The sequence below is a fragment of the Lynx canadensis genome, chromosome B2 (genome assembly GCF_007474595.2).
Source record: "Lynx canadensis isolate LIC74 chromosome B2, mLynCan4.pri.v2, whole genome shotgun sequence".
Classification (NCBI taxonomy): Eukaryota; Metazoa; Chordata; class Mammalia; order Carnivora; family Felidae; genus Lynx; species Lynx canadensis.
The window spans coordinates 57,336,970-57,362,549 of record NC_044307.1 but is presented as its reverse complement, the minus strand read 5'-3'; the positions used below and the strand labels follow the sequence as shown (position 1 = coordinate 57,362,549).

The following is a 25,580-nucleotide window of genomic DNA, read 5'->3' as shown; positions in this document are numbered from 1 at the left end:
TCTGTTTTTTCAGCTATAAAAAATGAAATTAAGCTTGTCCAAGAGTCATTAAAAATTTTTATTCTGCTAAGCACTGCTAGAACATTCCAGTGAAATTAGAGTGGCAATTGTAGTTTGAACACTAAAATGATCTTACAATACTCCCTCCTTATCTGTGGTTTTTCTTTCTGCAGTTTCAGTTACCTGTGGTCAACCACTGATGGAAGCAGATAATTCTTCTGATTTGTGGTCAGAAGGTCACTTGTGATGAGCTCTAGGTATTGTATGTAAGTGATGAATCACTGAATTCTACTTCTGAAACCAATACTGCACAGTGTATACACACACACACACACACACATATATATACACATACATATATACATTTTTTAAAAGTTTATTTGAGATAGAACACGTGAGTGAGTAGGGGAGGGTCATAGGGAGAGAGAGAATCCAAAAACAGGCTCCACACTGCCAGCACAGAGCCTGATGCAGGGCTTGAACCCAAGAACTGTGAGATCATGACCTGAGCTGAAATCAAGAGTCAAATGTTTGACTGAGCCACCCAGGTGCCCCAGTATTGCACAGTATATTGAATAACAGTATATTAAAATATTAATTTGAAAAAAAAGGTCAATAGTGGCGTAATATTACATTGCAATGCCTACATCATTCACTTCATTTCATCTCGACACTTAGGCATTTTATCATATCACATCATCACAATAAGAAGAAGAAATACAGTTCAAGAAGATATTTTGAGAAAGAGACCATTTTCACATTTTGTTACAGTACATTGTTATAAATGTACACAGAGTTCAAATTCTCAGTAGACTTTCACAAACACAATTAATCTAAATTAGATGAAGTTTTGTTGAAACTGACCCTATCCTAAGTATATCCTCAAATAGAAGCAGTACACTAAAACATTTTATTCTCAGTGATACAGGGGCTAACTTAAGAGTATCATATCCCTTATATTGATTAAGTAAATGAACTTACCATAATGTTTCTAAGTGGCTTATTTAAAAAATTGCCTGGTACATTTATGTCAAAAATTTTAATATCTGGTAGCACCAGGTACATGTTATAAAAGCACAATTATTTTTTTAATCTTATGATTAAAATTTGTTGATATAATGAATCTCTTATATTAGCTTTATATAACTTATGATATACCTCCCCCCAAACACACAAACACACACACACACACACACACACACACACACACAGAGTCATTCATTTTTGTCACTTAATAGCTGTGCATCCTCAGGGAACCACTGTCATATTGCTACCATGTTTCTAAAGTAAGTATTATACCTAGCTTTTAAGTTTCTTGCTATAATTAGATAAATTAACACAAAGAACCACCTTCAGAAGAATGTCTGGCATATAGTAAATAATAATTTTCTTCTATCATGCTAATTATTAATATAATGATCATCATCATCACAACTATTGACCCATTCACTCACTCACAATAGTATATAGAACACTGTGCTTGGGTCTGGTTCCTATTTTGGTTCCCTACTAACCTGATATACAACATGGGGCAAGTCACTTAAGTTTCTGTGGTCTATTTTCCTTGTCTAGAAGGTGCAACTAGCTGTAAGGATCTAATAGCTGTCCAATAGAGCTTTCTGCAAATGATGCAGTTCTATAAATGCTCTGACCTACATACATCCACTAGCCACATGAGGAACTGAATTTTCTTTTTTTTTTTTTTAAAGTAGGCTCCACCCTCGGTGTGGATTCACAACCCTGAGATCGAGACTTGAGCCCAGATCAAGAGTGGGAGGCTTAACTGACTGAGCCACCCAGGTACCCCAAGGACCTGAATTTTCTACTTAATTTCAATTAATTAATTAATTAATTAATTTTAAGAGTTTCTGTATTTTATTTTGAGAGAGAAAAATAGAGAGAGCGTGTGCGTGAGTGGGGGGGGGGCGGGCAGAGAGAGACAATCCCAAGCAAGCCCCATGCTTTCAGCGTGGAACCCCAAGGGGGGCTTGAACCCATGAACCAGAAGATCATGACAGTGCAGATTTGTAGCATTCTAGGATTCTAAATTTACCCATATTCATCAACAAAATAACAATGTAACTGGAAAAAATATTTTGTTGGTCCATAATATTCATTAATTCCCAGAAGCAGTCTGTCTTCAGGGAACATTTGAGGTGCTATTATTGGCCTGAGATAGCTTACTTCTTTTCACTTACATACATGTTAATTTATTTGTCCCTTATATTTGCATATTTTAATGATGAGTAGCCACTTTTCCTATTAAAGTATGCGTTTGTGGTTTTAATTTACATATTTAAGATTTCTTAATATGTGGTGATCATACTGAAGTTGTCTTACAAAACCCCAGAGGAAGAATAAACATGTGTTAAAAATGAAAAATATGGGCTAGAATAGAGGGTTTTCCATTCTGGGTGCATATTAGAATCACCTGGGAGGTTTTTTAAAAATCCTCACTCTTTGAATCCTTTTCCCAAAGATTCTGATTCAGTTGGTCTAGAGTGAGGCTATGCACTGGTATGTTTCCAGGTGATTCAAACAGGCAGTCAGGGTGAGACCCACTGGCTAAAACCTTTGGGGAAGAATAACTTGCCATAAATTCTCACAGCATCCCAGGCATTAGTGCCATGTGTTGTTATTCTCATTTCAGAGCCGTATTTATCAAATTTCAGTATGCAAAGAATTCCCTTAGGAGTTTCATTGTGACAGGCACACCAGTGATTCTGATGCAGAAAGAGCTTGGATTACATGTTGAGAAATACTGCTTTAGCGAACACAGAGTTTATACCAACTCATTAGACTTGGGATGAAATATGAAATAAGTAAGAGAAAGAACTTTGACTACTATAAAATGTTATATTCATATGAAGTCTCATATTTGTTAGACTTGGGATTTTCTGTATTTGTTAGATTCTAGGAAATGGATTAGAAATGAATGCAGTGTTAGATGAGATGATGGTGACAGGGCAGGTAGGATGGTGATAGCAGAGACAGCACACTTAATTGAATATGGTCTGGAGGGAGACAGTGGACTCATCTATCTGCCTCCTAGTAATGATGGATGGTGACATCATCCCTTTTCCATCTGTGGCTGTAGAAAGTTAGGCAGGAAGGGAAGGCTTTAGTATATAGCCCATAACAATAAGTTTTTGATTTGGCTTCTTGTTGTATCTTGAAAGGTCTACTAGGGTGCCATGTAAATTGAAATTGGCCTGGTTCCGGTCTCTAGTCTTTGCAGACTTAGAAACCTTATTTTGTCTGAAAGTATATACAACCATTGGAGGCTGTTTGTTAACCAAAGTAACTCAATTGATGTAAACAGGTAAGAATGCCAATTTATCAATTCACAATGAGAAATTGCTACACAAAGTGGAATGCTTATGTTTCATTGATTAATGCATTTTATTCCTATAGATCATGTACATAAGTCATGAAAACATAATCTAGGATTGTTTACTAGCCATCAAATAAAAAGAAAGAGAGTATATTAATTGATGTATAATGCCTCCAGACTATAAGGAGACAGAAGCATCCATATCACAGCAGACATGGTCTAATAATGGTCCAGAACACCTGCTATCCTATAGCTGGATTTCCTCTCTCCTGGACAGTGTGAGGATGGAATCTGCCAACATTTCCTTCTGTGACTTTCCTTCCATTATGCTTTCATGGCTAAATAAATCACTCTTTTGTAGGTACATTCTTTCTCTAGATATAAGAATGCATTGAATTGGGCTTTAGTCTTGTGTTAGCACTAGCTCCTTGAAGTTGCAAAGAACAGACACTCTCAGATTTCTACAAGAGATAATGAATGAAGGTTTATTATATGATTTCAAGGAAGGAATAATTTTGTAGCTGATATCAATCAACTGTGGAGGAATTGAATGTATTTCATGATACAACAATGATCCCAGTGACCTTGTATTAACCAAGCTGTTTTTTATATTTCTTTTCCATTGTCTCCAGTCCTCTGTGAGTATCTCACAGTCAGCATCCTGAGGGACGTTATGATTTTATCTCATTCCTAAGAGAAAACACTCACATTGGGTGGGGTTCCTAGGTCATCTCTCTCCATAAGCTACTTGTCTTCTCAACGTTCAATTTGTTGATAGCTGCCTTTGTTAGAGTGCTGGTCTGCGGTCTCAATATGAAAGACATGGATGCTTGTGAACAAGTTCCTGTTTTGTACAGCTTCCTTCATGGGGGCGACTGTAGACTTGTCAGGTTTAGGCCTTCATAGTCTTTGTTCTACATCCCAAGTCTTACAGGGCTAGGGGCGAATGTGTTTTCCTGAAATGCTTCATAACTCTTTTCTTATATATTGATTTTAAAGTTTATGTCTCAGAGAGCAATGTAATTTCCTTTATTTATAAGTTCTTGAGGGAATTTGTCCTCAATACTCCAACAGAGATTAAAATGGACCAACTTATTTTAAACAGAATTTATTGATCAAGCAAGAAAGATGAGATATGAGATCTGATCAAAGTAATCAGGAGGATAAAAAAGAAGCTGCAAAATAACATTTGTGCAAAATCTAAGACACTTGATGTAAAATTTTTACAATCATCTTAAAAGTTATGGTTATTATTTAGATGAATTTTTATATAAAGATAATTTAAAGTCAGGTTTACATATTATAACACAAAATACAAATTACTATGTACAAAATAAGAAAATGTGCAATTTTTTCATTAGAAGAAATGAACGAATATCTATTATGTAGTAAATAGTACTTCCTGTTCTTTGTAAGATATATAAATTTTAAAGAAACCATGATCTGCATGAATATAAAATTGTATATATTCTATATTTCATAAATATTAAATTTTGAATCCAAAGTCAAATGCTGCATGTAGTAATATTCAGTAAATTTTTATAAATGTGTCAATTAAAATTTTAAAGGAAATGAATATTAATATCTTATATTCATTGCCATTTGAATTTTCTCAAATCACTTATTAATTATCCTTCCTACAGATATAATTTTTATCCAGTATATCTTACAGAATGCATATCATGTTGGACAGAAAAATCTACTTATGTATAAAGTTAGATGATCTCAGATATTTGTATTTTTGACATTTGCCATCATTATAAAGCAATTCCAGTAATTTATTTCAGTAGTAAAAATCTCAGGGGGTAAGTGGAAAAATACGTAAATTTTGAGTTAAACTTAACTTGCTTTGTATTTTACAATACTATCTTGCACACATTCTATGCATAAATGCTTTGTGTTGCTCCGTTATGCAGGTATAAATGTCAATATAAGTAAATGCTCAGTGTGAATCTAAATCTGGTTTGTCGCACACCCACATTATTGAAGATATGGTGACACTGAAATAAATGATTCTTAAAAATAGGAACAGATGTTTTTCCTACCAGAAAAGGGGGAAAACCCACAAAAACTCTGTCAATGATTTACTCATGATTTCTTTGTTAAGAAAACCTAAAAATGAGAAAGCTATATAACTTTTAAAATACCTTTTGCTTTTGTAACATTTTACAGATACTCTGCTACATAAGTGGGTAAAGTGTACTATTTTGTAGTCATTTCCCACCATAAAGATAAGAGAAAATCTTTAAGGTGGGAGGTGGGGAAAACCTTGGACCACATATATCTTAATTGCATTTGCATGAGGAAAATGAGTCTCAGAAAGTCTTCAATGCCTTGATCAAAGTTACTTATTTTATAATTATTCGTTTTTTTTTAATTTTTTTTAACGTTTATTTATTTTTTTTTTAATTTTTTTTTCAACGTTTTCTATTTATTTTGGGGACAGAGAGAGACAGAGCATGAACGGGGGAGGGGCAGAGAGAGAGGGAGACACAGAATCGGAAACAGGCTCCAGGCTCTGAGCCATCAGCCCAGAGCCTGACGCGGGGCTCGAACTCACGGAGCGCGAGATCGTGACCTGGCTGAAGTCGGACGCTTAACCGACTGCGCCACCCAGGCGCCCCAGGTTTATTTATTTTTGAGACAGAGAGAGACAGAGCATGAACGGGGGAGGGGCAGAGAGAGAGGGAGACACAGAATCTGAAACAGGCTCCAGGCTTTGACCAGTCACCACAGAGCCCAACGCGGGGCTCGAACTCACATACCGCGAGATCGTGACCTGAGCCGAAGTCAGACGCTTAACCGACTGAGCTACCCAGGCGCCCCATAATTATTCGTTTTTTTAATGTTTATTTATTTTTGAGAGACAGAGCACGAGCAGGGCTGAAGCAGAGAGAGGGAGACACAGAATCAGAAGCAGGTTCCACCCTCTGAGCTGTCAGCACAGAACCCTACCCGGGGCTCAAACACATGAACTGTGAGATCATGACCTGAGCCGAAGTCGTACGTAACTGACTGAGCCACCCAGGTGCCCCAAAGTTGCATATTTTATAGATAGATGATCCAGGAAAGTTCACAGTACTGCAAATCAAGAGTTCTTTCCCTCATCCCAATGCTGTCATACTGTAGAATTCCAAATATTGTTTTTGATAAAGTCTTCTATAGTGGTCTATTTTCTGTCCTAAGGTTGTTACTATACATAAGGAGGACAGGATCTTAGGCTTGGTTGTGCCATAAGATACTAACTTTTCAAAAGCCTGAGAATGGTGTAGAAAGGGAAGATTTGAAAGTAAGTGTAGGCTCTACGACTCAACTCTTTCCCAAATAGGCGGAGAATTTGAAATACTAAAAAAATAAAAATAAATTTTAAAAAATCCTAGAAACCTTTCAAAATTAAAAATGGAGAAACTAAATCTTCCTTTAAAATGTCTTTGTGGCTTCCTTTAAAATGTCTTTGTTGTTAGATGATTGTCAGCATTATGTAACTTACCTGGCTGATTTTTAATACGAAGGAATTCTATATCTCACCCACATGATTCTAGTATATTTAGACAAACATCTCAAAGCTTTATCTTAATGAAAGCAAAATATGTATAGAAAAGGATAAAGCAGCTTTAATTCTGAAAAACATCAAAAGTGCTTGATTTGATTCTTCATATAGTTGAGGCTCTCTTATTGGAAGTGTATGGATTTATGATTGTTAGATTCTCCTAATTTATTGAAATTTTATCATGAAACACAGCTTTTACTTTCTGGTTATACTCTGTGGCTTGAAGTTAATATATATACAGCCACTACAACTTTTCTATACTGACTGTTTTCATGGGATATCTATTTTCCATTTACTTACTTTCAACTGATTCCTTAATACACGACTAACTCCAAGATATTGCAGGTTCAGTTCCAGACCACCAAAATAAAGTGAATATTTCAAGGGCATATGGGTGGCTCAGTTGGTTAAGCGTCTAACTTTGGCTCGGGTCATGATCTCACAGTTTGTGAGTTTGATTCCTGCATCTGGGTCTGTGCTGACAGCTCAGAACCTGGAGTCTGCTTCAGAATCTGTGTCTCCCGCTCTCTCTCTACCCTTCCCACACTGGCACTCTCTCTCCTTCTCAATAATAAATATTAAAAAATTTTTTTTGTAAATAAAGCGAATATTGCAATAACGCAAATCAAAATAACTTTTTGGTTTCTCAGTATATAAAAAATTATATTTATGCTATACTGTAGTCTATTAAGTGTGCAACTGCATTATGTCTAAAAAGCAGTTTACAAACCTTAATTGAAAAACATTTTATTGCTAAAAAATGCTAATCGTCATCTGAACTTTTAGCAAATCATAATTTTTTTGCTGGTGGAGGGTGTTGCCTGGATGCTGATGGCCAACTCACTGATCAGGGTGGTGGTTGCTAAAGGTGAGGGCGGCCGTGGCAACTTCTTAATATGAGACCACAATGAAGTTTGCTGCATCAGTTGACTCTGCCTTTCCCAGGCGGTTTTTCTGTAGCATGCCATGCTGTTTGACAGCATTTTACCCACAGTAGAACTTCTTTCAAAATTGGAGTCAGCCCTCTCAAGCCCTGCAGCGGCTTTCTCAATTAAGTTTATGTAATGGTCTATATCCTTTGTTTTAATTTCAACCATCTTCACAGCATCTTCACTAGGACTAGTTTCTGTCTCAAGAATCTACTTTCTTTGCTCATCCATGAGAAGCAACTCCTCATCTGTTCAAGCTTTTTCATAACATTGCAGCAATTCAGTCACATATTCAGGCTTCATTTCTAATTCTTCTCCTCTTGGTGTTTCCACACATCTGCACTTACTCTCTCTCTGGTGAAATCTTAAAGCCCTCAAAGTCATCCATAAGAGTTGGAATCAACTTCTTCCCAAGTCCTTTTGATGTTGATAGTTTGACTTCTTCACATGAGTCATGGATGTTCTCAATGACATCTAGAATGGTGAATCCCCTCCAGAAGATTTTCAATTTACTTTGCCCAGATCCACAAGTAATCACTATCTATGGCAGTGAGGGCTTTATAAAGTGTATTTCGTAAGTAATAAGACTTGAAAGTTGAAATTACTCCCTGATCTAATGGCTGCAGAATGGATGTTGTGTTAGCAGGCATGAAAACAACATTAATCTCGCTGGGCATCTCCATCAGAGCTCTTGGGTGAGCAGGTGCATTGTCAATGAGCAGTAATGTTTTAAAATATTTTTTTTCTGAGCAGTAGGTCTCAACAGTGGACTTATTCAGTAAACCATGTTGCAAACAGACACGCTGTCATCTAGGCTTTATTGTTCCATTTATAGAGCACAGGCAGAGTAGATTTAGCATATTTCCTAAGGGCCCTAGGATTTTCAGAATGGCAAATAAACATTGGCTTTAACTTTGAAGTTTTCAGCTGCATTACCCCCTAATAAGAGAGTCAGCTTGTCCTTAGAAGCTTTGAAGCCAGGCATTGATTTCTCTCTAGCTATGAAGGTCGTGAATGACATCTTCTTTAGAATTTTCATCTACATTGAAAATTTCTTATTTAGTGTAGCCACCTTCGTGAACTCTCTTAGCTAGATTTCTGGATAACCTTCTGCAGCTTCTACATCAGCACCTACTGCTTCACCTTGTGCTTTGATGTTATGAGATGTCCTCTTTCCTTAAACCTCATCAAACAACCTCTGCTGGCTTCAAACTTTTCTTCTGAATCTTCCTCACCTCTTTCAGCCTTCATAGAATTGAAAAGAGTTAGGGCTTTGCTCTGGATTAGGTTTTGGCCTAAGGGAATGTTGTGGCTGGTTTGATCCCCTATCCAGACCACTAAAACCTTCTCCACACAGCACTACATTTGTTTCACTTTCTTATCATTTGTGTGTTCACTGGAGTGGCAGTTTTCATTTCCTTCAAAACTTTTCCTTTGCATTCACAACTTGACTAACTGATATCAGAGGCCTAGCTTTTGGCCTGTCTTGGCTTTTAACATACCTTCCTTACTAAGCGTAATCGTTTCTAGCTTTTGATTTAAAGTGAAAGATGTGCAGCTCTTTCTTTCACTTGGACAGTTAGAGGCCATTGTAGGGTCCTTATGGGCTTAATTTCAAAATTGTTGTGACTCAGAAAATAGGGAATCCTGAGGAAAGGGAGAGAAATGGGGTAACGGCCAGTTTGGCAGAGGAATCAGAACACACATAACATTTATAAAGTTCACGATCTTACATGGGAGCAGTTCATGGTGTCCAAAACAATTATGTAATAGTAAACATCAAAGATCACTGATTACAGGTCACTGTGACAAATATAACAATAATGAAATAGTTTGAAATATTGTGAGAATTACCAAAATGTGACACAGAGGCATGAAGTGAACAAATGCTGTTGGAAAAATGGCGCTGGCAGAGTTGCTCATTGCAGGGTTGCCACAAACTTGCAATTCCTGTAAAGTGCAATAAAGTGAAGCCCAATAAAATGAAACGTGCCTTTACTTAATGTAAGTTTTATAGATAGCAGAGTTGGGTTTCATTTGTTTGTTTGGTTGGTTGGTTAAATCCATTTTGGTAATCTATGGGTTTTAATCAGAGCCCTTAGCCAATTAGCACTTAATTATTGATATGGTTATAGTTAGGTCTACATTTTACTATTTGTTTTTTGTCTTCTCTATTTTTCTTTCTGTTGCTATTGATAGTATTTTGCTTTTTTTTTTCATTTTTTTCCTGCCTTGTTTAGAATTGTTAAATATGTATTCAAACTTAGTTTTCATTTATCTATTGTTTTCACCTACACCACTTTGCATTTTTTTTTAGTGGTAGTTATAGGAATTACCATACGTATCTTTAAAATCACACAGTATACATAGAGTTCATATTGTACCACTTCACATTAAATGTAGAGATCTTACAGAGACTCATAAATATGGAGAACAAACTGAGGGTTATGGGAGGGATTGTGGGAGGGGGATGGGATAAATGGGTAAGGGGCACTAAGGAATCTACTCCTGAAATCATTGTTGCACTATATGCTAACTAATTTGGATGTAAATTAAAAAAAAATAAAACAAGTGACAATAAAAATAAATAAATAAATAAAAATAAATATATAGATCTTACTCAGTATAGGTCCATTTAACCCACCTCTTATCCTATATAGAGTTACATAAGAGCTATCATATTAGAGTTATTGATACACCTCACAAAACAATATTATAATTTTTTAAACAGTTATATTTATTTTAATAAAATTAAAAAGAATAACAGACTTTTAAATTTACCCACACATATATCATTTTTAGTGTTCTTCAGATTTTCCTGAAGATTTGAGTTTCTATCTGGGAACATATTCTTTCAGTCTACTTAGTCTTTCTTATAGTACATGTCTCCTGGTGAAAATTGTATAGTTTTTTAGAATGCTTTCTGAAAATGCTTACTTTTCTTCATTTTTGAAGGTTGGTTTTATGGGATATAGAATTCTGGTTGACAATTTTTTGTTAGCTGTTTAATGTTGTCTTCACCTACAGTTAAGCAAACAAAGAAAGAAACCCTTGAACCTCAGGATGGTGTGATCTCCAGCATCTGTGTCTGCATTCCATGTCTGTTTAGTTCCATCAGTTGATTCTAAGTAGTAGTTTATAGTTTGTGTAGTTTTGATTTCTTTGTATTAATCAATGTTACTCTGATTCTAACCTCTGTTTATATTAGAATTAGTAATATTCGAATTGTTTTGCTCATATATACCATCAAACATACTTATGTCGAAAAATCATGTACTTTCTTGTACATTTTTAAGTTGAAATAAGAATTTTATTACAGTTTTTAAAAAATAAAGATGTCTTCTGAATTCAGTTTTTATAAACTAGAATGTATTCGAAGGTGTTTTTAAGAGATCCAGGTTAAATAATGGCTAACATTCTAGGGTAGACTATTTAATTAGAAATTAACTATTTTTAACAGAATTTTTGGAATGTAAGACATTCTTAGGGCACAGAATTAGAAATAATACTTTTAGATGTCCTTAATTTATTTATTTATTTATTTTTTTTTTTTATTAATTTTTTTTTTCAGCGTTTATTTATTTTTGGGACAGAGAGAGACAGAGCATGAACGGGGGAGGGGCAGAGAGAGAGGGAGACACAGAATCGGAAACAGGCTCCAGGCTCCGAGCCATCAGCCCAGAGCCTGACGCGGGGCTCGAACTCACAGACCGCGAGATCGTGACCTGGCTGAAGTCGGACGCTTAACTGACTGCGCCACCCAGGCGCCCCTAGATGTCCTTAATTTAAACAGTAATTCAAAAGTTAATTTCTGTCACATCTCTTTAGCAATTAGTATTTACCCATCTTTTAAAATAAGTGGCCCGAGTTAAAAGAAGAAAGAAAGAAAGAAAGAAAGAAAGAAAGAAAGAAAGAAAGAAAGAAAGAAAGAAAGAGAAAATGCTTGTATAACTTCCACCCTTAAAAAAAAAAACTAGACCTTGGGGCACCTGGGTGGCCTAGTTGGTTGAGTGTCTGACTTTGGCTCAGGTCATGATCTCATGGTTTATGAGTTGGAGCCCTGCTTAAGGCTCTGTGCTGACACCTGAGAGCCTGGAGCCTACTTTGGATTCTGTGTCTCCCTCTTTCTCTGCCCCTCCCCCACTCATGCTCTGTCTCTGTCTCAGAAGTAAATATAAACATTAAAAACAAAATTAAAGAAAAAGTAGTCCTCAATCTTTTTTTTTTGCCTTATACATGAAGAATAACTTCACCTTTTTGTAAAAGATAAAATAAAATCAAAGTATCACCTAATAAATTTCATGTTTTTCCAACCTGCAATGCCTTTTGCCTTCTCACTTGTCATATACTATTTTTTTTTTTTTTGGTGTTGGTAATTTTCACAGAAAATCAAGTCATTTCTTCATTTTCTTAACTTTCTTTTTATTTAGTCTGTTTGCATCACTTGAATGCAAGATTCGTGTCTGGGTCCTCTGTACCTCCATGTATCTGCTTGAGCACTTAAAGTTGCTGTGAATATAGAGTATTCAGTAAATATTTTTTTTTATGTGCAAAGAGATTGCTTAAAACTCCTTTTATGATTTTTTTTCTGCTAAGGAAAGAAGAAGTTGTCAGCCTGTTTTTACTGAGGAATTACTAAAAGATATGATTTTTTTCTTGGTAAAAAGAAAGTAATATTCATGTTGAAAGTGTTTAAATTTTGATAGTATGTGTGTTTGGGCATAAATGTGTATTTGTGAAAAAGTGAATTAGAACCCATTTAGTGCAATTTAGTGAGATTTTGTCATAAAGATATTCTAATTTTAATGCATTATTCACTTTTTTAAATATTTATTTATTTTGAAAGAGAGAAAATACACATAAGCACTATAAGGGCAGAGAGTGAGGGAGAGAGAGAATCCCAAGCAAGCTCTGTGCTGTCAGCACAGAGCCCAATACTAGACTCGAACCCAATAACCGTGAGATCATGACCTGGTCTCGAAATCAAGAGTCTGGCACTTAATTGAGCCATCCAGTTTCCCCTATTAACTTGTTATCAAAGTAGTTGAGCTTTTAAACTCTTGCTAATAGTAATAGGTCTTACAAGGAAATAAAATAATGAAAAGTATACTCATATTTCTGATGTAATAAAATTGGATTGTGAATCAGTGAGAGTTAGGTGTGTGTTTGATTGAAAGATGAACAAGAAGGGAGAAATGGGGCACTAGTAAGTCTCAAGGTTAAGGGGAGATCTGTGTATGCTGTCTTGAGATCCGATGCATCTTCTACAGGCTTCTTCTGATCCGTCGTCAGATGTGTTATCCATGGCACCACCGGCCTACTTTCTTAGGCCTTCTTAAGAAACTTAAGAGATGATATGGGAGTAAACTAGCACGTCGAGAAGGAACCATTACCATGCCACAGACATCCATCTTCAGTGAGTAATGGCCTACTGTTACAGTATCCTGAGTTATAATAGAGGCAGTAGGAATTTGATGCCATTTGTAGTTTTTTTCTAAGTGACCAATCTTAAATTCTCAGACTACTGAGGTCACTGGAGAAATAAAATAGGTTGTTTTTGTTTTATCTGATTAATGTGGAAGCCATCTGTAGTATTAAAATAAATACATGAACCAATAAAGGTAATTTTCAACATTATAAATATGCTACGATTTACTTAAAAATTAAGGGGTTGTGTGACTTAGGATGATTTTGGTTACAAGTAAAAGAAATCTTGAATATATTAGTGTTTCTTAACTCACAGAGAAGGAAGTCTAGAGGTAGGACAAGATCCTGGCTTGATAACATCCCAGGCTCTGATTCCATTTCTCTGCCACTCAGTATTTCTTTCCTTTTGGTCTTGATTTGGGCTTTGCTCATGGTCAGAAGATGGCTGCCAGCACCTTCTGAGTGGCATATATCTTGTTTGTCTAAATAATAAATAGAAACTCTCTTCTAACTATGGAATTCAAGTCCTCATCTTCAGTCTGATTGATCCTTATATGCTCTCCAGACCAATAATAGTCTCTAGGAGAATGCTTTGTAACATTGGCTTAATTCTGGCTTTCTGAAGAAACGTTGCCAAAGTTTCATATGATTGACTTAGGATAATAAAAATATAGATAAATATTTTTAAAAGAGAGGAAGGAAGGAATGGTGTTGGTTAGACCACCTCTGGATTAATGGAAAAAGGACCCTGCTATTGGTAACATAATAATTGTAAAAGCAGAGAAGTAAAAGACAAAAAAACAAAATGAATCATTGTGTATTTTTCTGCATTGAAATACCACTTAATTTCATGTTACTAACTGCCTTTTCCCATCCAAACATTCAGTTATGTAAATGAACAAAAATATGTTTAAAGAACAAATGCCATTTTAAAATACCATGGGAATTAATCACTTTGCTTTTTATTTTTTTATTTTTTATTTATTATTTTTTTTTAATTCCCTGTTCTTTTTTTTTTTTTTTATGAAATTTATTGACAAATTGGTTTCCATACAACACCCAGTGCTCATCCCAAAAGGTGTCCTCCTCAATACCCATCACCCACCCTCCCCTCCCTCCCACCCCCCATCAACCCTCAGTTTGTTCTCAGTTTTTAACAGTCTCTTATGCTTTGGCTCTCTCCCACTCTAACCTCTTTTTTTTTTTTTTTCCTTCCCCTCCCCCATGGGTTCCTGTTAAGTTTCTCAGGATCCACATAAGAGTGAAACCATATGGTATCTGTCTTTCTCTGTATGGCTTATTTCACTTAGCATTACACTCTCCAGTTCCATCCACGTTGCTACAAAGGGCCATATTTCATTTTTTCTCATTGCCACATAGTACTCCATTGTGTATATATACCACAATTTCTTTATCCATTCATCAGTTGATGGACATTTCGGCTCTTTCCATAATTTGGCTATTGTTGAGAGTGCTGCTATGAACATTGGGGTACAAGTGCCCCTATGCATCAGTACTCCTGTATCCCTTGGATAAATTCCTAGCAGTGCTATTGCTGGGTCATAGGGTAGGTCTATTTTTAATTTTCTGAGGAACCTCCACACTGCTTTCCAGAGCGGCTGCACCAATTTGCATTCCCACCAACAGTGCAAGAGGGTTCCCGTTTCTCCACATCCTCTCCAGCATCTATAGTCTCCTGATTTGTTCATTTTGGCCACTCTGACTGGCGTGAGGTGATACCTGAGTGTGGTTTTGATTTGTATTTCCCTGATAAGGAGCGACGCTGAACATCTTTTCATGTGCCTGTTGGCCATCTGGATGTCTTCTTTAGAGAAGTGTCTATTCATGTTTTCTGCCCATTTCTTCACTGGGTTATTTGTTTTTCGGGTGTGGAGTTTGGTGAGCTCTTTATAGATTTTAGATACTAGCCCTTTGTCCGATATGTCATTTGCAAATATCTTTTCCCATTCCATTGGTTGCCTTTTAGTTTTGTTGGTTGTTTCCTTTGCTGTGCAGAAGCATTTTATCTTCATAAGGTCCCAGTAATTCACTTTTGCTTTTAATTCCCTTGCCTTTGGGGATGTGTCGAGTAAGAGATTGCTACGGCTGAGGTCAGAGAGATCTTTTCCTGCTTTCTCCTCTAAGGTTTTGATGGTTTCCTGTCTCACATTTAGGTCCTTTATCCATTTTGAGTTTATTTTTGTAAATGGTGTGAGAAAGTGGTCTAGTTTCAACCTTCTGCATGTTGCTGTCCAGTTCTCCCAGCACCATTTGTTAAAGAGGCTGTCTTTTTTCCATTGGATGTTCTTTCCTGCTTTGTCAAAGATGAGTTGGCCATACGTTTGTGGGTCTAGTTCTGGGGTTTCTATTCTATTCCATTGGTCTGTGTGTCTGTTTTTGTGCCAATACCATGCTGTCTTGATGATTACAGCTTTGTAGTAGAGACTAAAGTCTGGGATTGTGATGCCTCCTGCTTTGGTCTTCTTCTTCAAAATTCCTTTGGCTATTCGGGGCCTTTTGTGGTTCCATATGAATTTTAGGATTGCTTGTTCTAATTTCGAGAAGAATGCTGGTGCAATTTTGATTGGGATTGCATTGAATGTGTAGATAGCTTTGGGTAGTATTGACATTTTGACAATATTTATTTTTCCAATCCATGAGCAGGGAATGTCTTTCCATTTCTTTAAGTCTTCTTCAATTACCTTCATAAGCTTTCTATAGTTTTCAGCATACAGATCCTTTACATCTTTGGTTAGATTTATTCCTAGGTATTTTATGCTTCTTGGTGCCATTGTGAATGGGATCATTTTCTTTATTTGTCTTTCTGTTGCTTCATTGTTAGTGTATAAGAATGCAACTGATTTCTGGACATTGATTTTGTATCCTGCAACTTTGCTGAATTCATGTATCAGTTCTAGCAGACTTTTGGTGGAGTCTATCGGATTTTCCATGTATAATATCATGTCATCTGCAAAAAGCGAAAGCTTGACTTCATCTTTGCCAATTTGGATGCCTTTGATTTCCTTTTGTTGTCTGATTGCTGATGCTAGAACTTCCAGCACTATGTTAAACAACAGCGGTGAGAGTGGGCATCCCTGTCGTGTTCCTGATCTCAGGGAAAAAGCTCTCAGTTTTTCCCCGTTGAGGATGATGTTAGCTTGTGGGCTTTTCATAAATGGCTTTTATGATCTTTAAGTATGTTCCTTCTATCCCGACTTTCTCAAGGGTTTTTATTAAGAAAGGGTGCTGGATTTTGTCAAAGGCCTTTTCTGCATCGATTGACAGGATCATATGGTTCTTCTCTTTTTTTTTTGTTAATGTGATGTATCACGTTGATTGATTTGCGAATGTTGAACCAGCCCTGCATCCCAGGAATGAATCCCACTTGATCATGGTGAATAATTCTTTTTATATGCTGTTGAATTCGATTTGCTAGTATCTTATTGAGAATTTTTGCATCCATATTCATCAGGGATATTGGCCTGTAGTTCTCTTTTTTTACTGGGTCTCTGTCTGGTTTAGGAATCAAAGTAATACTGGCTTCATAGAATGAGTCTGGAAGTTTTCCTTCCCTTTCTATTTCTTGGAATAGCTTGAGAAGGATAGGTATTATCTCTGCTTTAAATGTCTGGTAGAACTCCCCTGGGAAGCCATCTGGTCCTGGACTCTTATTTGTTGGGAGATTTTTGATAACCGATTCAATTTCTTCGCTGGTTATGGGTCTGTTCAAGCTTTCTATTTCCTCCTGATTGAGTTTTGGAAGAGTGTGGGTGTTCAGGAATGTGTCCATTTCTTCCAGGTTGTCCAATTTGTTGGCATATAATTTTTCATAGTATTCCCTGATAATTGTTTGTATCTCTGAGGGACTGGTTGTAATAATTCCATTTTCATTCATGATTTTATCTATTTGGGTCATCTCCCTTTTCTTTTTGAGAAGCCTGGCTAGAGGTTTGTCAATTTTGTTTATTTTTTCAAAAAACCAACTCTTGGTTTCGTTGATCTGCTCTACAGTTTTTTTAGATTCTATATTGTTTATTTCTGCTCTGATCTTTATTATTTCTCTTCTTCTGCTGGGTTTAGGCTGCCTTTGCTGTTCTGCTTCTATTTCCTTTAGGTGTGCTGTTAGATTTTGTATTTGGCATTTTTCTTGTTTCTTGAGATAGGCCTGGATTGCAATGTATTTTCCTCTCAGGACTGCCTTCGCTGCGTCCCAAAGCGTTTGGATTGTTGTATTTTCATTTTCGTTTGTTTCCATATATTTTTTGATTTCTTCTCTAATTGCCTGGTTGACCCACTCATTCGTTAGTAGGGTGTTCTTTAACCTCCACGCTTTTGGAGGTTTTCCAGACTTTTTCCTGTGGTTGATTTCAAGCTTCATAGCATTGTGGTCTGAAAGTATGCATGGTATAATTTCAATTCTTGTAAACTTATGAAGGGCTGTTTTGTGACCCAGTATATGATCTATCTTGGAGAATGTTCCATGTGCACTCGAGAAGAAAGTATATTCTGTTGCTTTGGGATGCAGAATTCTAAATATATCTGTCAAGTCCATCTGATCCAATGTCTCATTCAGGGCCCTTGTTTCTTTATTGACTGTGTGTCTAGATGATCTATCCATTTCTGTAAGTGGGGTGTTAAAGTCCCCTGCAATTACCACATTCTTATCAATAAGGTTGCTTCTGTTTATGAGTAATTGTTTTATATACTTGGGGGCTCCGGTATTCGGCGCATAGACATTTATAATTGTTAGCTCTTCCTGATGGATAGACCCTGTAAGTATTATATAATGTCCTTCTTCATCTCTTGTTACAGCCTTTAATTTAAAGTCTAGTTTGTCTGATATAAGTATGGCTACTCCAGCTTTCTTTTGGCTTCCAGTAGCATGATAAATAGTTCTCCATCCCCTCACTCTGAATCTAAAGGTGTCCTCAGGTCTAAAATGAGTCTCTTGTAGACAGCAAATAGATGGGTCTTGTTTTTTTATCCATTCTGATACCCTATGTCTTTTGGTTGGCGCATTTAGTCCATTTACATTCAGTGTTATTATAGAAAGATACGGGTTTAGAGTCATTGTGATGTCTGTATGTTTTATGCTTGTAGTGATGTCTCTGGTACTTTGTCTCACAGGGTCCCCCTTAGGATCTCTTGTAGGGCTGGTTTAGTGGTGACAAATTCCTTCAGTTTTTGTTTGTTTGGGAAGACCTTTATCTCTCCTTCTATTCTAAATGACAGACTTGCTGGATAAAGGATTCTCGGCTGCATATTTTTGCTGTCTAGCACCCTGAAAATCTCGTGCCAATTCTTTCTGGCCTGCCAAGTTTCAAAAGAGAGATCAGTCACGAGTCGTATAGGTCTCCCTTTATATGTGAGGGCACGTTTACCCCTTGCTGCTTTCAGAATTTTCTCTTTATCCTTGTATTTTGCCAGTTTCACTATGATATGTCGTGCAGAAGATCGATTCAAGTTACGTCTGAAGGGAGTTCTCTGTGCCTCTTGGATTTCAATGCCCTTTTCCTTCCCCAGTTCAGGGAAGTTCTCAGCTATGATTTCTTCAAGTACCCCTTCAGCACCTTTCCCTCTCTCTTCCTCCTCTGGAATACCAATTATGCGTATATTATTTCTTTTTAGTGTATCACTTAGTTCTCTAATTTTCCCCTCATACTCCTGGATTTTTTTATCTCTCTTTTTCTCAGCTTCCTCTTTTTCCATAACTTTATCTTCTAGTTCACCTATTCTCTCCTCTGCCTCTTCCATCCGAGCCGTGGTGGTTTGCATTTTGTTTTGCATTTCCTTTAAAGCGTTTTTCAGCTCCTCGTGACTGTTCCTTAGTCCCTTGATCTCTGTAGCAAGAGATTCTCTGCTGTCCTGTATACTGTTTTCCAGCCCAGCGATTAATTTTATGACTATTATTCTAAATTCACTTTCTGTTATATTATTTAAATCCTTTTTGATCAGCTCATTAGCTGTTGTTATTTCCTGGAGATTCTTCTGAGGGGAATTCTTCCGCTTGGTCATTTTGGATAGTCCCTGGTGTGGTGAGGACCTGCAGGGCACTTCCCCTGTGCTGTGGTGTATAACTGGAGTTGGTGGGTGGGGCCGCAGTCAGACCTGATGTCTGCCCCCAGCCCACCGCTGGGGCCACAGTCAGACTGGTATGTGCCTTCTCTTCCCCTCTCCTAGGGGTGGGATTCACTGTGGGGTGGCGTGGCCCGTCTGGGCTACTTGCACACTGCCAGGCTTGTGATGCTGGGGATCTGGCGTATTAGCTGGGGTGGGAAGGCAAGGTGCACGGCGGGAGGGGGGGCAGGCTTAGCTCGCTTCTCCTTAGGTGATCCACTTCAGGAGGGGCCCTGTGGCAGCCGGAGGGAGTCAGATCCACTGCCGGAGGTTTGGCTCCGCAGAAGCACAGAGTTGGGTGTTTGCGCGGAGCGAGCAATTTCCCTGGCCGGTACCGGTTCCCTTTGGGATTTTGGCTGGGGGATGGGCGGGGGAGATGGCGCTGGCGAGCGCCTTTGTTCCCCGCCAAACTGAGCTCTGTCGTCCGGGGGCTCCGCAGCTCACCCTCCCTTTGTCCTCCAGCCTTCCCGCTTCCCGAGCAGAGCTGTTAACTTATGACCTCCCAGACGCTAAGTCACGCTTGCTGTCGGACACAGTCCGTCAGGCCCCTCCGCTTTTGCAAGCCGGACTCGGGGGCTCTGCTTGGCTGGCGAGCCGCCCCTCCGCCCCGGCTCCCTCCCGTCAGTCCGTGGAGCGCGCACCGCCTCGCCGCCCTTCCTACCCTCTTCCGTGGGCCTCTCGTCTGCACTTGGGTCCGGTGACTCCGTTCTGCTAATCCTCTGGCGGTTTTCTGGGTTATTTAGGCAGGTGTAGGTGGAATCTAAGTGATCAGCAGGACGCGAGGTGAGCCCAGCGTCCTCCTACGCCGCCATCTTCCTGCGCCTCCTCACTTTGCTTTTTAGAATATGCGAGAGAACACCTGAAAACACGGCAAGATAATCTTGCTGCCTTCAAGAAAGCCAAAAAGTTTGACAATCCTTATATTAAAAATTTTCCTGTGGTTATCTTTTAAAACTTATAACATATCCTCAAGATTTATACAACTTGCAATAAGAAAAGATATAATAGGTCAGATGTATAATTTATGTAAGGAGGTTGAAATATTTCAAATGACTTTTTTAATGGGGCTTTGATAAGTGGCTTACTTTGTTTGGGGACTCAAATCACAATAGAGCTTCCTCTGGGATGAAAAAAAAATGTCTCTTGAAAATTTTCATAATTAGCAGACAGTTGGAGACTCTGAATGACTATGACTAAAACACTATAAAATGCTTCACCTAAATTGGCTCCTCTGTCCAAAATATTTGCATATTACAGGTCAAAATTTTCACCTTGAACCATTAGGTATAAATCTGATGCAATATATTTAAGCAGTCTTAGTGCTCTTTTAGAAGTTATTACTGATTTGCCTAAATCTATCAACAGCCTAGTCTATTGCCCCCAACCTGTGGCTGCTGCATTTCTCCCATGACACAAATCTGCCTGCCAGCTCAGGGGAAATGAGTAAGACCTACCTTAGAAAAAGTGTAGGTAGAAAGAAATTTCCTTTAAAGTAAAAGTGACTTGATTTGGTGCTTAATTCTTTCATAGACTAGGGATTTGGCTCTCTCTCTAAATTCGAAACCACAGTCTATGGTAATGACTTATAGTCATTAGGAAGCTGGAGGCAGAAACTGAATCATGAAAGGGAAGGGATACCTTGTTTTATCATCTACCAATCATAAGTCTGATTTCTGCCTAGAAATTTAATACGCACCAAGTCTGTCGAAATGATTCTATTACTGTAACTTCTTAATCTGCCTCTAAAACTACTGTAACTCCTACTAGTCAAAGAAAAATGAATTGAATAGAAATAGACAACAAAAAATAGGTGACCTGAAAAGATCTCCCTTTTCAGGATCACATGAGCTTTTTAGAAAGATGCTGATAAAGTTTATGCATAAACATGTCAGAAAATAATTATTTAACTTGAATATCAAGGAACTTTGAAACTGCACTATAGTAGTGAAAATTAAATCAATGGCTATTGTTTCTTTTATAGGAACTTAAATCATTAGGGAATTAAAGTTGGCAACACTTTATTTTTTACTGGGAGCTCCATAGAAAATATCTGATGAACATGGAATGTGTGGAAGATGAATAACAAAGAATCCAGCTAAATTTATCTGACTTAATTTCAATAAAATGTATTATTCTCATTGATATTTATGGTATTTTATAGTAGTAAAAATAGGTTCTGTCAACTATCAAGAGACATAGCCAGAACCTTTACACCAATTTAATCAATTTTAACCAAATGAGTGGCTCTTCCAGCTTATATAGACGTAGCATTTATTAAACAAATACAACAAAATTAAATATGGTTTGGATCACTAGAGATAAAATGGTAAAAATTTTCATTCTTTAGGGGAAAACATTCTCCAATATATAGCCATTAACTACTGTATTAGTCTTCTTTATTTTTTCAAGGAAGATTTTATCAAATCTCCTATGAAGGTTTATCTTTTGGGCTTATAAATTAGTAAGACAAAGACTCTCATTCTTTTAACTATAATAGAAAGTTAAAAGCCAAGCTAAACCCACAGTAAACAAAGATCCTTCTAGAATAATTTTCAAGTCTCTCTCATGAAACGTATTAAAAAGAAAGTGGCATAATCAATAGGTTTTTCATGTTACTATTTTAAGTGAGAATGAGTATACATGTGTACTTAATACATAACCAATTTAATATAAGTAATATATTAATGTAGAGTTTTAGCAATATATTAAATGTATACTTGATATAGATTTAAAAACTGCTCTTCAAAGTGAACAATTATGATATTCCTTTTGATGTCTCAGAGATTTGCAACTAGCTTATCAAGTAAGCAAATAAATGAATGATAATCCAGTGGTAATTTACACAAGAAACAGCATTGAACACAAATATTTTTCAAAGTACTAATTTGGAAAACTAAGACTCTGTTTCTAAATGTGTAATTGCTATTTCATGTGATATAAAAACAAATATAAATATTTACAAGTATGCTTTCAAAGCAGATTTGTATCCAATATTGCTTCTGGTTGAAAATAACCATATATGTTTTCTTAAATAAGGTTTCTTCAACTTTCTCTTTCCCCCAAAGCTAAGTGCAATGCTAACCTGTTTCACTGTATTAGGTATGGAGTATTTAATGTACCTAAATGAATAAGAATTTATTCATGGCTTCTGGGAGTATTGATGAATTTATACTAAAAAAAGAAAAAAAAAAGGTCATGACTAATTACAAAAAGAGCAAGTAAAAAGAGTGCAAAACATATCCATTTCAGCAGACATTCAGCAAAAAGAATGCTGTGTGTTCTCAGCTGACCTTTGGAGTTCTTCAATGCCAGTCCTGGACAGCATTAGTAATGCCTCTGTGAAGGGAATGGTGGGAGCTGAGTGAGTGAATCAATAACTCACGGTGAATCTATACACAATTGTGGAGCTAAAAAGACCCAAACAGTCAATTCTTTCATTCTTAGCTAGAATCCACACTGGGTTAAAATAAGGATAAACATGGAAGCACCAACCTCTACAACTACTAAGACATTCTTACAAGTGTTTCTCTACTTCCATACCAATGCAGAAACCATAGATAGAGCCCTCAACAACCTGAGGGTATACAAGATAGTAGAGAATACAACTTAACTCTAAGAGGACATAAAGGAATTGACTTCTAACCAAACTGAATTGCATGATTCACATATTTCCCAGGATTGACTTTCTGTCAATTCCTTTGAACTTACTTAAAGAGTACATCAGAATGGAAAATCTGATCTAACTTGAAAACTGTTTTTTGGCTTTTATTGGTAAAATTACATGATATAAATAATGTGATGATCATGTTAAAGGGTATATTTAAAAACCTTATATGCATGGTCTTCTTAAATGTAAACTGAACTTAAAGTATTATATTATTGACAAACCTAGACTTTTGTAACTCTCTGAAAACCATGCTGTGTTTTAATTCTACCAATTACATCACCACAAAAAGTGAAGAAAATTTACACTATTAGGTTTAGTTTTTCACTCAATAAGCATTTATGGGTCATATATACAGAGTGCCTGCCTTGTGCAAAGAGCTTACAATGTAATGGGGAAATCATTCATACACAGCTAAATCTAAAATTGTGATCGATGGGAATAATACTTGGAATTACTAAACAGAAATTTTCTTCTATAAAAGCTTTCTAGTGGATTCAAGATTTTCTTTACTGGTAGATCTAGTGGCTTTCATTTCTTCAGGGACCCTGTGGCTTGCAGGTGAAGACAGTAGGCACCTTGTCAAGGACCTAGAAAACATCTAAACTCTGCTCAGACTCCCCTTAATCTTCTCTCAAAGTCTGTTCCTTCCTTACTCAGAAAGGGTCTTGATCATCTTTGCATGTGCAATGAAATTCAGTTTATGTTATATGCTACGTTCTGCTAAACTCTCTGATTAACTTTTCTAAACCCTTATCCTTGTCCTTTTCATTTGGCCTCAGATTCTAAAGCTAAGTTCTTTTGGAACTCAAAAACCATAACAAAAACATTTTTTTTCCAACTTTAATATATTGGAAATATAAAATGGTTTGGCCTCAGACTCTTGAGTACACTCTGATTAAAGAAATTCATTCACCCTTTCAATATTCTAGTGTGATATTATGCTATTGCTAGGGTCAAAAAATGAGGAAGAGTCAGTAAGAAAACTGAAAATGGAAAAGTGGGATTCGAGATTAAAATATTTAAATGTTGTCCCATTTTATAAAAAGCAATCACTACTTTCTCGAAATTCTGACTAAAATAGATAAATCATGCCATTTCAAGACCCTGAATCTCTGTGGGCTTATCTTTATGTGGCTTATTGAGGAGAAACTTTAAAAGGAGAGCAAGTGAGTAGTCATTGAATAGTTGGAGGGAATACAGTAAAACCTTGGATCGCAAGTAACTTTTTCTGTGAGTGTTCTGCAAGATGAGCAAACATTTCTAATAAATTTTAACTTGATAAACGAGCAATGTCTTTCAAAATGAGTAGTACATGATGCCTCTGTCACAGATCGTGACTGAGCCAGTGGTTCTCTCTCTCTCGCTCACTGTGGAATTATGTGTGATTGTCATTGCAAAGTCACATTTCCATGAAATCCTCCAAAAGAGGCAAAAGTAGGTGTCATTGGACAAGTTCCTTGTTAAAGTTGCATGAAAAGAAAAACAATCCATTGAGCAAATAGGTAGCAGTGGTTCCGTTAGTGATAGTGAAAGTTGTCCTATCCAATAACCCTCCTCTCTCTTGTCTCCCTCACACCAGGCCCGAAGGTTTTCAAAGGTAAGTGCAGGTAATTTGTTTATTTTTCTTTATATTTTGTATTTCTTTATTATTTTGTATTATATTACAGTATTTTAATCATTTTTATATGAATATTTTTTGGGTTGTGGAATGAATCATCTGAGTTTCCATTATTTCTCATGGGCAAATTTGCTTTGATATACAAGTACTTTGGATTACAAGCATGTTTCTGGAATGCGTTACACTCAAAAACCAAGGTTTTACTATACTTCTGAATTTCATTACTAGCAATCTTACATTGCTCCTCACTACCTCTTTAAACAATTGCTTCAAATGTTTCTAATTATGAGCAACACATGGAGGATATGGAGCTGAAGAAGGCTTTGGAATAATATTCAAGTGTGGGCATAAGTCAAAGAAAATAGTAATAAAATATATTAAAGTGAATGATTTATAGGGCACCTGGGTGGCTCAGTAAGTCAAGTGTCCGACTTCGGCTCAGGTCATATCTCACGTTTGTGAGTTCGAGCCCCACGTCAGGCTCTGTGCTGACAGCTCAGAGCCTGGAGCCTGTTTCAGATTCTGTCTCTCTCTCTCTCTCTCTCTCTCCCCCTCCCTTGCTCATGCTCTGCCTCTCTCTGTCTCTCAAAAATAAATAAATGTTAAAACAATTTTTTTAAGTGAATGATTTATAGAAGAAAATGAGTATTTCCTAGAATTTTGGTTCTGGATGCAGTTGCAGAGCTCCACCAGTTTAGGCATCTTCCTCAGGCTGATGCCCTGATTGGCTGACTGATGGAGGCAGGGAAATACAGATATGTGTCTATGTCACACATAAAGCCAGGTTCCTTTCTTTCCCTTTCCAGGGAAGCATCTAGCCTCAGATGGAGAATCCAGGGGAATAAATAATAAACTGATCATAGTCTTTTCCGTCTCTGATTTGTTGTGGGGCTCCCCACTGATCAACTATAACCAGAAGCCAGAGGGCAAGGAACTCC

General features: G+C 37.0%; 1 pseudogene; it reads right to left on the bottom strand.

Annotated features, from left to right (window-relative positions):
• Nucleotides 1-7,674: 7,674 nt before the first annotated feature.
• On the bottom strand, nucleotides 7,675-9,403 carry LOC115514727 (annotated as a pseudogene).
• Between the last annotated feature and the right edge of the window lie 16,177 nt (nucleotides 9,404-25,580).